This window comes from Arachis ipaensis, chromosome B09 (assembly GCF_000816755.2).
Source record: "Arachis ipaensis cultivar K30076 chromosome B09, Araip1.1, whole genome shotgun sequence".
In the NCBI taxonomy this organism is placed as follows: domain Eukaryota; kingdom Viridiplantae; phylum Streptophyta; class Magnoliopsida; order Fabales; family Fabaceae; genus Arachis; species Arachis ipaensis.
The window spans coordinates 111,174,715-111,186,602 of NC_029793.2; positions in this window are offsets into that span (position 1 = coordinate 111,174,715).

The following is an 11,888-nucleotide window of genomic DNA, read 5'->3' on the forward strand; positions in this document are numbered from 1 at the left end:
TATTTTGGTAGCTTGTTAGTAAAAAAATAGAGGGTGTGACGCGTATGCGTGAGCCACACGTACGCGTCGATACAAATTTCACTCTCTAGTAAAAAGTTACAGAGAGTTGGGCTGAAACGGCGCTGGAATTATGCGTTTTGCACAACCCCACCCACGCATACGCGTCATTTTCATTATTATGGCTCCCACGCGTGAGCGTGCCTGACGCGCATGCGTCGTACACAATTGCTGCCCCATTTAAACTAAACAGAGAGTTGAGCAAAAACGGCGATGGAATTGTGCGTTTAGCACAATTTCACCCGACGCGTACGAGTGCTTCTCCTCGCCTACGCGTCACCTTCATTTCTCTCCACCCACGCGCACCCGTCAGTGACGCGTACGCGTGGATTCAAACTCACTAACACCCCCAAACGCGCAAGCCCTAGCCAGTCGTGCCCCTTCTCCCTCAACGTTCCATTTTCTCTTCTTCTCCCTCCAGTACCCACAACCCACCATAGCCACCATCCTCCAGCTTCTGCTTTTCGCCACTACCGAACACCACTCCGGCGACCACACCGCCGCCGATTGTTCTCTCTTTCCCCCTTCTCTTCTCATTTTTTCTCCTCTCCCTTTTTCCTCCTCTTCTCGGCCGTCCACCCCTGTCACCATACCAGCCACCGCGGCCACCCATTGCCACTAGCGCTCAACAGCTCACCACCACCAACCATTCCTTCCCTCTCAGCCATTTCTCTTCTCGTTGCGGCACCCAGGACAGAATCTGGTGCTTCTCTGCTCTACACCATCACCCCTCTGAGTTCTGCATTCTTCACAGTGCCTCAGTCCCACCGTGTAGCCGCCTCTGGGCCGGCATTACTTTGCTCCACTCCTCATTCCCCTTCCTCTATCACTTCTGCTTCTGCTTCTCCCAGGTTCCCCTGTCTCCATTCTCTATATATCTTTTCTTATTTTTATTATCATGTTTAAGTAATTTAGTTAGGTTGGTTTAATTTCTGTTAGAATTAGCTAGTTAGAAATGCATGTTAGTTGATTAGGTTGTTAGAGAATCTGGACTGGCCATAGTGGATTTAGGTCTTGTTTTGTTTACTACTGCTGTTTGAAATGGCTGATTTTCATTTGTTTTGTTGAGTGGCGATAATGAGATTCTGTACTACTTTACAAGTTGCTGTTGTTACTAATTGCGGGTCATGCTGCTGTTTAGGACTGTTACTGCTTCATTGATTTGCTCTGTGTTAACAATTTGTTTGCTTATTGCAACTCTTTGTGCTTGTCATGCATTGATGCTCAGTACATTGTGGATTATGCCTGCTGCTGTTCAAATGAAGATCACTACTACTGTATTTTATTTCTTGCTCCAAACTGAGCTTAATCACTCGATTCAGGATGCTTAATTGTCTGAATTCATGTTGAATACTTATGATTGGTTGTTAAATTCATAGAAATAAATGCTGCCCGGTTATAAATTCTTGCTCTTTCTTGTTGGTGGCTGGTTTTAAAACAAATAATTCCTACTGCTTAGTCCTTATTTCAAATTGAACTTCATTCTTGGATTGAGCTATGTGTAACTGTTGAACTTTTATCACTTGCAATTGACTACTGAATTCAATAAAGAAATGCTACCTGCATCTACTGCTTTTGTGCAATATTGTTGATTTAGTGCTGTGTTTCAAGTCATTATTTTTTGTTCATTCTCAATGAAGGAATGCTGCTATGCTGTTTTGAGTTGTTTTGTTTTGCTTAATGTTATCTGAATCATATGGAATTACTGCTCGCTGCATCTATTTAAATTCCTCTAAATTCATATGACTTGTTGTTTGCTGCTGTTTTAATCCGGGAACGCTCAAATTACTACCAGAATATTGTCAAATTTTTCTAAATTTTTATGCTATTAATTTCCAATTGTGAACTGAATTTGGAACTGTGACTTTATTCCTACTTGATTACTGCTAAATTCAATTCATGAATTGGTCAGCTAGCATTTCCATCCCTTCTTTGCTTCCCTTTATCTGAACTACTTGTTTGATGGCAACAAGGAACTATTTGATGAAATTCTATGTCAAATAGAACCTTGATTGACCAAGTGATTTTGAACGTCTTTTCTGTTCTTAATTTCGTTTCAAGTTAGGTCAATACCCTTTTGTTTCTGGCTTTCTGTCTGCTTGCTTATTTACCTGCTTTTCTTCCCTCTGCTTTATTTAATATTCTGTATCCTGTAATTTCTATTTTCAGGATGTCTGACAGGGGAAAAGGCAAAGCCAAGGTCACCTCAAGTAAGAGGAAAAGGTCGCAGCCATCCACTAAACCAGCGACCTCAGGCTTATCTGAGCGAAAGCTTAATGAGAAGGATAAGGCTGACCAAGCTACGCCTTCTAACCACCCATATAAGTTTGCCAACCTATATTGTGAGCTCAGATTTGAGCACTTTGTTAAGCGGAACCTCATTGTGGAAAAGAGACTAGATGTACCCTCCGATCTGAAGCAGTATACTGAAAGTCGGATTACGGAGAGGGGTTGGATATTTCTGGACAGCGAGCTAGTGCGAGTGAACAAGACTTGGGTCTGGGAATTCTATTGCAATTACTACTGAGCGACCCTTGATTCCGTTCATCTCAGAGACAAGCAGATTCTGATTACAGAGGAGGCTATTGAGGACATCCTCCACTTTCAGCCTAAGATCAGTGATAAGGATACCTTCCATTAGGCTGAGGAGGATATTAAATGCATGACTTTTGATTGGAACACAGTGCATCGTACGGTTGCCCTTCCTGATGCCCCTTGGGAGCAAGAATCCTCGAAAGAGACTCCGAGAGGCATTAAGTTTGATTATCTGACAAAGGAGGCCAAGCTATGCCAGCAGATCCTATACACCTATATCATGCCCAATACTCATTCTACTGAGGTCCCAGCTGATATGATAGTTCTGATTTGGTGTGTCTTAGAGGGGAAGGAGCTGTACCTTCCACGACACATCAGGAGATACATGTACCAGGCCAATATCAGAAACAACCTGCCATTCCCTTGTTTGGTCACACAGCTAGCTCACCGGGCTGAGGTACCCTAGGAGCAGAGTGATGAGGCACCAGCCGTTCACGGTAAGGAGAAGATTATCCCTTGGGGTGACTGGTTTGGTGACCGCCCAGTAGCCCGGTGCAGAGACCGAGCAGCCATAGCAGCAGCTACTGAGCCGACTACTTCTTCAGCTGCAGCAGGACCATTGGCACCATCTTGACCAGCACCTTCATCTGCATCACAGCTGGTCTACCGTCTTGTGCAGTGCCTTTTTGAGCGCCTTGATCAGATGGAGCACCGCAATCAGTGATGCTATGAGCAGTCTGAGCGTCGCAACAAGCGACGCTATACACATCTGAAGCTGATTGTGACTTCGGGGCGTACTGACATCCCTTCTGAGCCTGACACACCTTCGGAGCACTCTAAGGAGGAGCATGAGTAGGAGGAGGCACAACACGAGGAGACTCAGCCTGAGCACCCTACAGAGCCACAGGCACCTGCACAGCCACAGTCGCCAGAGCCAGAGACACATCCTTCGACAGACGACGATAGAGATGTAGTTGGCGATGATCGTTCTCACCCGACTTGATTGAGAGTATCGAGGATGATGCTGTGATTTAAGTGTGGGGAGGTCGCCGTCTCCAGCGGACTATATTTTGGTGAACCATTTCAGACTTTTGTTCTATTTTGCTTTATTTTGTATTTTGCTTTACTTTGTTTTATTTTTCTTTTAGTACTTGCAGATTTTTATTTTATTGTACTTTTATTATTTTTACTTTGTTGCATTTTGTACTTTGGGCTTGTATATATCTTAGATATTTAGCTTGAATTGCACTTTTAGTTTATTAGTTGTGATTTGGAAAAATGTGGATTATTGAGCTTAGTTTACCCTTTTGCATATGAGAATTTGGTTTGATTGAAAATAGGGAGTAAACTAAAAACTTTTAGCTTTTCATAATCACAACATTTTATTTAGTATATATATAATAATAAATGTTGGTCAATTTGTTAAAAATTTCAAGAAATACATTTTTCTTAGAACGGGCATTTAAGATTCACATTGATTTGAGTTAAAACTTTTTGTAACTTGCATGATATATATATATATATATATATATAAAATTAGAATATGGTTTTTGAGTTAAGAGCACACAACCCGTGAGTTTCTGAGCTTAATTATATGGTTATATTATTTAAGCATGATTTTTATTCTTGTGTGTTTTCTTCTCTATGATTGCAATCTTTGGTTTGTTCCATTCTATATGTCCATTATTTAGTGTATGTTAATGCATTTATGTGATTGAGGCCATCATTTGATATTAGCTCACTTATCCCAAATAGCCTACCATTTAATGTGCCTTTGTTTGCCGCTTTGAGCCTTTTTAACCCCCAATTATTCTTTATATCACCACATCACTAGCCTTAAGTGGAAAATAATTAATTACCCCATTTGAATCTTTGGTTAGCTTAAGATAGAGATTGTGTGTCAATTAAGTGTGGGAAAATGTGGGAACTTTGGTTGATGAGAATGTGTATTGTTTTTATTGACAAAAATCCTGGTCACGTGTACACGTGACTCACGCGTACGCGTCGCTTGTCTTTTGCGCCAGTCACGCATACGCGTGGCTTACGCGTACGCGTCGCTGCTAGCTTCTCAAAACAATGTTTTCTTGCGTTCCTTCCACTTTTGCATGCTTCCTTTTCGTCCTCTAAGCCATTCCTGCCCTATAAACCCTGAAAACACTCAGCAAACATATCACGATATCGAATGGTAATAAGGGGATTAAAATTAGTAAATTTGAGGCCAAAGAAGCATGTTTTCAATCAAAGCACGGAATTAGGAAAGAAAATGCAAAATATGCAATTTATGTGAATGAGTGTAGGAATAATGGATAAAATCTATTAAATTAAGCACAAGATAAACCCTGAAAATGGAGTTTATCAAAAAGCCTATGATCCTGATCAACCCATGATGGAGGAGGTTAATTACATGGAAAATTCCTCAAGGAATCCCAACACTGAGCTTTATGGAAACACCTACAATCCATCATGGAGGAATCATCCTAACTTTTTATGGAAGGATCAACAGAAGCCCAGCAAAGGCTTCAATAACAATCAAGGTGGAAGAAACCAGAATAGGTTTAATAACAGACCATTCCACCTTCTCAGCAATAGATGGAAACTTCTAAGCAGAGCCTTTCTGATTTAGCCACCATAGTCTCCGATCTCTCTAAGACCACTCATAGTTTCATGATAGAAACTAGGTCCTCCATTAGGAATCTAGAGGTACAGATTGGTCAACTGAGCAAGAAGATCCTTGAGATCCCTTCTAACACTCTTCCAAGTAACACTGAAGTGAACCCAAGAGAAGAGTGCAAGGCCATCACTATAGAAGTTAAGGCCGAATCTGAAGGGAAGGCTTTGGCGTTGAACGCCAGCAAGGGAGCAGCTGGACGTTCAACGCCCAAAGAGGACCAAGTGCTAGCGTTGAACGCCAACAAGGGAGTAGCTAGGCAATCAACACCCACTAAGGACTTCCCTGTTGAGGAACTAAAGGAGACCAAGGCTCACGAGGAGACCATAGAGGTTTCCTTGAATGCCTTGTTGCAAATTATGGATTCTGAAGAATACTCTTCCTCTGATGAGGAAGAAGAAACTAGGGAAGAGCAAATTGCTCGATACTTAGGAATTCTGATGAAGCTGAATGCCAAATTGTTTGGAACAGTGATGACTGCGCATCATATCATGCTTTTCTATGCTTTTTCATACAAGAAATTAATTAATCATGCTTAATTATTGAGTACTTTTGTGCGTAAATCATAGATTAATTTCAATTCTTTGATTTGGTTTAATTTGTAGAAAAAAGAAGTAAAAAGCACAAAACAAGCATGAAAAAAGAAAAGAGCTTAAAAGGTGAAGTAGAGAAGAGAAGAAGCAAGGGAGGAGGCATTGATGACGTTGGTAACACCACCAACGCCAGCAACAACGCCACATCCAAGGGCGTTACCAACGCTGGTAACACCAGCTCAAGGATTTGTGGCGTTACCAATGCTGCTAATGCCAGTGCTAACGCTAGAGTGGCAAGAATGGATAGCGTTAGTGGCACTAACACCGGCACCAACACCAAGGGTACACCTCTTGTAGCGTTAGTGGCACCAATGCCAGCACCAATGCCAGAAGGATACTCATAGAGAGCGTTAGTGTGGCTAACGCCACAAATAACACCACTCTTGTAGCGTTAGTGTGGCTAACGCCAGCGATAACGCTTGCAACCCTTGGCAGCCTGACCTTGTCTTCTTCAAAGGAGCATAACTTGATCTACAAAGCTCCAAGTGAGGTGATTTCAGTGGCATTGGAAAGTAGGAATCTAAAGTTTTCCAAGCATATATGACACTACATGGTGGACCGATGAGCGGATATTTTATACGCTTTTTGACATCATTTTCATTTAGTTTTTAGTATTTTTATTTAGTTTTTATTAAGTTTTTATAGGTTTTAGTGTTAAAATCACATTTTTGGATTCTACTATGAGTTTTTGTGTTTTCGGGCAATTTCAGGTGTTTCTGACTGAAATTGAGGAGCTGGAGCAGAAGTCTGATTTAGAGACAGAGAAAGCACTGCAGATGCTGTCTATATTTGACCTGCCAGCATTCAGAAGAGCTTTTCTGGAGCTACAGAAGTCCAAATGGAGCGCTCTCAATGGCTATGGAAAGCTGACTTCTAGAGGTTTCCAATATATAATAGTTCATACTTTGCTTCGGATTAAAAGGCCCAAAACTGGCGTCCAACGCCAGCTTCCTACCCCCTTCCAGGCATCCAGCGCCTAAAAAGCAGAGCCCAGTGTCCAAAGGCCCAGAGTAGACCCCCTAGCTGGCATTCCATGTGCCAGAGGCCTCATGGCACATGGATCTCATAAAAGCTCAGCCCAAACACTCACCAAGTGGGCCTCTGATGAGCGGATATTTTATACGTTTTTTGGGGTTAATTTCATATAGTTTTTAGTATGTTTTAGTTAGTTTTTAGTTTATTTTCATTAGTTTATAGGCAAAATTCATATTTCTGGACTTTACTATGAGTTTGTGTGTTTTTCTGTAATTTCAGGTATTTTCTGGCTGAAATTGAGGGAGCTGAGCAAAAATCTGATTCAGGCTGAAAAAGGACTGCTGATGTTGTTGGATTCTGACCTCTCTGCACTCGGAATAGAATTTCTGGAGCTACAAGAGTCCAAATGGCGCGCTTCCAATTGCGTTGGAAAGTAGACATCCAGGGCTTTCCAGCAATATATAATAGTCTATACTTTGCTCAAGGATAGACGATGTAAACTGGCGTTCAATGCCAGTTTCATGCTGCAGTCTGGCGTCCAGCGCCAGAAACAAGTTACAAGTTGGAGTTCAACGCCAGAAAAGGATCCAAAGCTGGTGTTGAACGCCCAAAACAGCCCTATGCACGTGATTAGCTTAAGTCTCAGCCCCAGCACACACCAAGTGGGCCCCAGAAGTGGATTTCTACACTATCTATCATAGTTTACTCATTTTCTGTAAACCTAGGTTACTAGTTTAGTATTTAAACAACTTTTAGAGATTTATTTTGTATCTCATGACATTTTAGATCTGAACTTTGTACCTTTTGACGGCATGAGTCTCTAAACTCCATTGTTGGGGGTGAGGAGCTCTGCTGTGTCCCGATGAATTAATGCAAGTATTTCTGTTTTCCATTCAAACATGCGTGTTCCTATCTAAGATATCCATTCGCACTTCAACATGAATGTGATGAACGTGACAATCATCATCATTCCCCCACGAACGCGTGCCTGACAACCACTTCCGTTCCACGGTAGAATGAATGAATATCTCTTGGATCTCTAAATCAGAATCCTCGTGGTATAAGCTAGATTGATGGCATCATTCAAGAGAATCCGGAAAGTCTAAGCCTTGTCTGTGGTATTCCGAGTAGGATTCAGGGATTGAATGACTGTGACGAGCTTCAAACTCGAGAGTGCTGGGCGTAGTGACAGACGCAAAAGGATAGTAAATCCTATTCCGGTACGATTGAGAACCTGTAGATGATTAGCCGTGCGGTGACTGCGGTGACAGACCCTTTTCACTGGAAGGATGGATGGTAGCCATTGACAACGGTGATCCACCAACACACAGCTTGCCATAGGAGGACGTGCGTGCGTGAATCAGAAAATAGAGGAAAGCAAAATTTCAGAAGACAAAGCATCTCCAAAACTCCAACATATTCTCCATTACTGCATACCAAGTATTTATTTTATGTTCCCTTGTTCATTTACAAGTCAACTGATAATTCTAATTGACCTCCTGACTAAGAATAATAAGATAACCATAGCTTGCTTCAAACCGACAATCTCCGTGGGATTCGCCCCTTACTCACGTAAGGTATTACTTGGACGACCCAGTGCACTTGTTGGTTAGTGGTACTAGTTGTGAAAAGTGTGATTCACAATTCGTGCAATCTGCTAGCTGCTGACACGCTATTTGTGTTTGACACAGTGTGTCTGCAGGCGTTTGAAACGCTGAAAGCCAAGCTGGTCACAGCACCAGTTATTTCTGCACCAGATTGGACATTACCATTTGAGCTAATGTGTGATGCCAGTGATCACGCCATTGGTGCAGTATTGGGACAGAGGCGTGACAAGCTTCTGCATGTCATTTATTATGCTAGCCGCATTTTAAATGATGCCCAGAAAAATTACACAACCACAGAAAAAGAATTGCTTGCAGTGGTTTATGCCATTGACAAGTTTAGATCATACTTAGTAGGATCAAAGGTGATTGTGTATACTGACCATGCTGCTCTTAAATATCTACTCACAAAGCAGGTTTCAAAACCCAGGCTCATAAGATGGGTGTTGCTTCTGCAAGAGTTTGATATAGAAATAAGAGACAGAAAAGGGACAGAGAACCAAGTGGCTGATCATCTGTCCCGGATAGAGCCAATAGAAGGGACGTCCCTCCCCTCTCTTGAGATCTCTGAGACTTTTTCAGATGAGCATTTATTTGCCATTCAGGAAACACCATGGTTTGCAGACATTGCAAACTATAAGGCTGCAAGGTTCATACCTAAAGAGTATAACAGGCAACAAAAGAAAAAATTAATCATTGATGCAAAGTACTACTTGTGGGATGAATCCTATCTCTTTAAGAGATGTGCAGATGGAATAATCCGTAGGTGTGTGCCTAGAGAAGAAGCACAGAGGATCCTATGGCACTGCCATGGATCACAATATGGAGGCCATTTCGGAGGTGAGCGAACAGCCACCAAGGTCCTCCAATGTGGTTTCTATTGGCCCACACTCTATAAAGATTCCCGAGAGTTTGTACGTAACTGTGACAGTTGCCAAAGAGCTGGTAATCTGCCTCATGGTTACGCCATGCCTCAACAAGGAATCTTGGAGATTGAGTTATTTGACGTATGGGGAATTGACTTCATAGGACCTTTCCCACCATCATACTCAAACACTTATATTCTGGTGGTAGTTGACTACGTATCAAAATGGATAGGGGCCGTTGCCACACCCACCAATGATACTAAAACAGTGCTGAAATTCCTCCAGAAATATATCTTCAGCAGGTTTGGGGTCCCTAGAGTACTAATCAGTGATGGGGGCACTCACTTCTGCAACAAACAGCTTTACTCTGCCATGGTCCGGTATGGGATTCGCCACAAGGTGGCAACTCCATATCATCCACAAACTAATGGGCAAGCTGAAGTCTCCAACAGAGAGCTAAAAAGAATCCTAAAACGGACTGTAAATACCCGTAGAAAGGATTGGGCAAGAAGCTTGGATGATGTTCTGTGGGCATACAGAACAGCATTCAATACTCCTATAGGGACCTCTCCATACCAATTGGTCTATGGTAAGGCCTGTCACCTGCCCGTGGAACTGGAACATAAAGCCTATTGGGCAACCAGATTCCTGAACTTTGATGCCAAATTAGCTGGAGAAAAAAGATTGCTCCATCTAAATGAGCTAGAGGAATTCAGATTCACTGCTTTCGAAAATGCCAAGCTTTATAAAGAAAAATAAAAAAAGTGGCATGACAGAAAGCTGTCATCTAGAATCTTTGAACCAGAACAAAAGGTTCTGTTGTTTAACTCTAGGCTCAGGCTATTCCCCGGGAAACTGAAGTCTCGGTGGAGGGGACCATATGTGATTACAAGTGTATCACCATATGGTTATGTGGAGCTTCAAGATATTGATTCTGATAAGAAATTCATTGTTAATGGACAGAGAATCAAGCACTATCTTGAAGGTAATGTTGAGCAAGAGTGCTCAAGGCTGAAGCTAGATTAAAAGCTCAGCAAGGTCCAGCTAAAGACAATAAAGAAGTGCTTGTTGGGAGGCAACCCAGCCATGGGGCATCACTTCCTCTAAGCATTTTGCCCTATTCTTGATTTTATTTGTTTATATAAAGTTCACTGATACTAAGGTAAAGAATCAATTATATAAGTTCACAGGGTTACAGAAGGATTCTGCACACAAAACAGAGAAAAAGGAGCTCACTGGCAAGAAAACGCCAGTAAGAGTCTGTTTTGGGCGTTCAACGCCCAAAAGAAGCATCCACTGGGCGTTGAACGCCAGTAAGGATAGCCATCTGGGCGTTAAACTCCAGAAAGAAGCATCTTCTGAGCATTGAACGCCAGAAAGAAGCTCCTTCTGGGCGTTTAACGCCAGATTTACAGCGTCCTGGGCGTTCAGAAAAACGCCCAGTGACAAAGGAGTTCCTGGCGTTCAACGCCAGAAAGAGGCAACAGCTGGGCGTTGAACACCCAGGAGAGGCAGCATTTGAGCGTTGAACGCCCAAAACATGCAGCGTTTGGGCGTTCAAACGCCAGGATGGTGGGGAGGAGGTGAATTCGTTTTCACTTCATATTTTTCATTCTAATTTTAATTTTCATGTTTCAATTCATGATTTCTTACATAAACATGTTAAGAACCCTGATTTCTAAAATCCCTAATTTCTAAAAACCCTATTTTAAAAATATCAAATGTATCTTAATCCATAAGCACAAATCCCTCTTTATCCAATTCAACTCTTTTTCAAAATTTTCAAAACAAATCTATCTCTTTCCATTCAAAAATCTTTTCAACTAATCAATATCTTTTTCAAATCTCCATACTATCTTTTTCAAAAAAAAATCCAAATCTATCTTTTTCAAATATCTTTCATATCTTTTCTTATCATACTTAAATTTTTCTTAAAAATCATATCTTCTATCTTATCTTCCTTTGTATTTTCGAAAACCCACCCCCCTCTCCCTTTAAATATGGGTTCGGCCTCCCTCCCCTCCCATCCACAATTGCACCTAGCTCTCCTTCTCTCCCTCTCCTTTCTTTTCTTTTTGCTTGAGGGCAAGCAAACCTCTAAGTTTGGTGTGCTTATCCGTGATCACTAAGATCATGGCTCCTAAAGGAAAACAACCCACTCCAAGAGGCAAGAAAGAAAGCGTTCCAAAACCACTTTGGAATCAAGGGAAGTTCTTAACTAAAGAACATTCAGACCATTATTACAAAATAATGGGTCTAAGATCAGTGATCCCGGAAGTTAGATTCGATCTGAAAGAAGACGAATATCCGGAGATCCAGGAGCAAATTCGAATCAGGAACTGGGAGATCCTAGCTAATCCTGAAACGAAAGTGGGAAGGAATATGGTCCAGGAGTTCTATGCTAATATATGGCAAACAGACAAGCAAAAATTATCTGGATCTGTTTTCTATGACTATCGGACCTTGGTCAGAGGAAAGATTGTTCATACCCACCCTGACAAGATCAGGGAGATCTTAAAGCTACCTCAGCTGAAAGATGATCCAGACTCCTTCAATAGGAGAATGATGAGAACTGACAAGGGCCTGGATA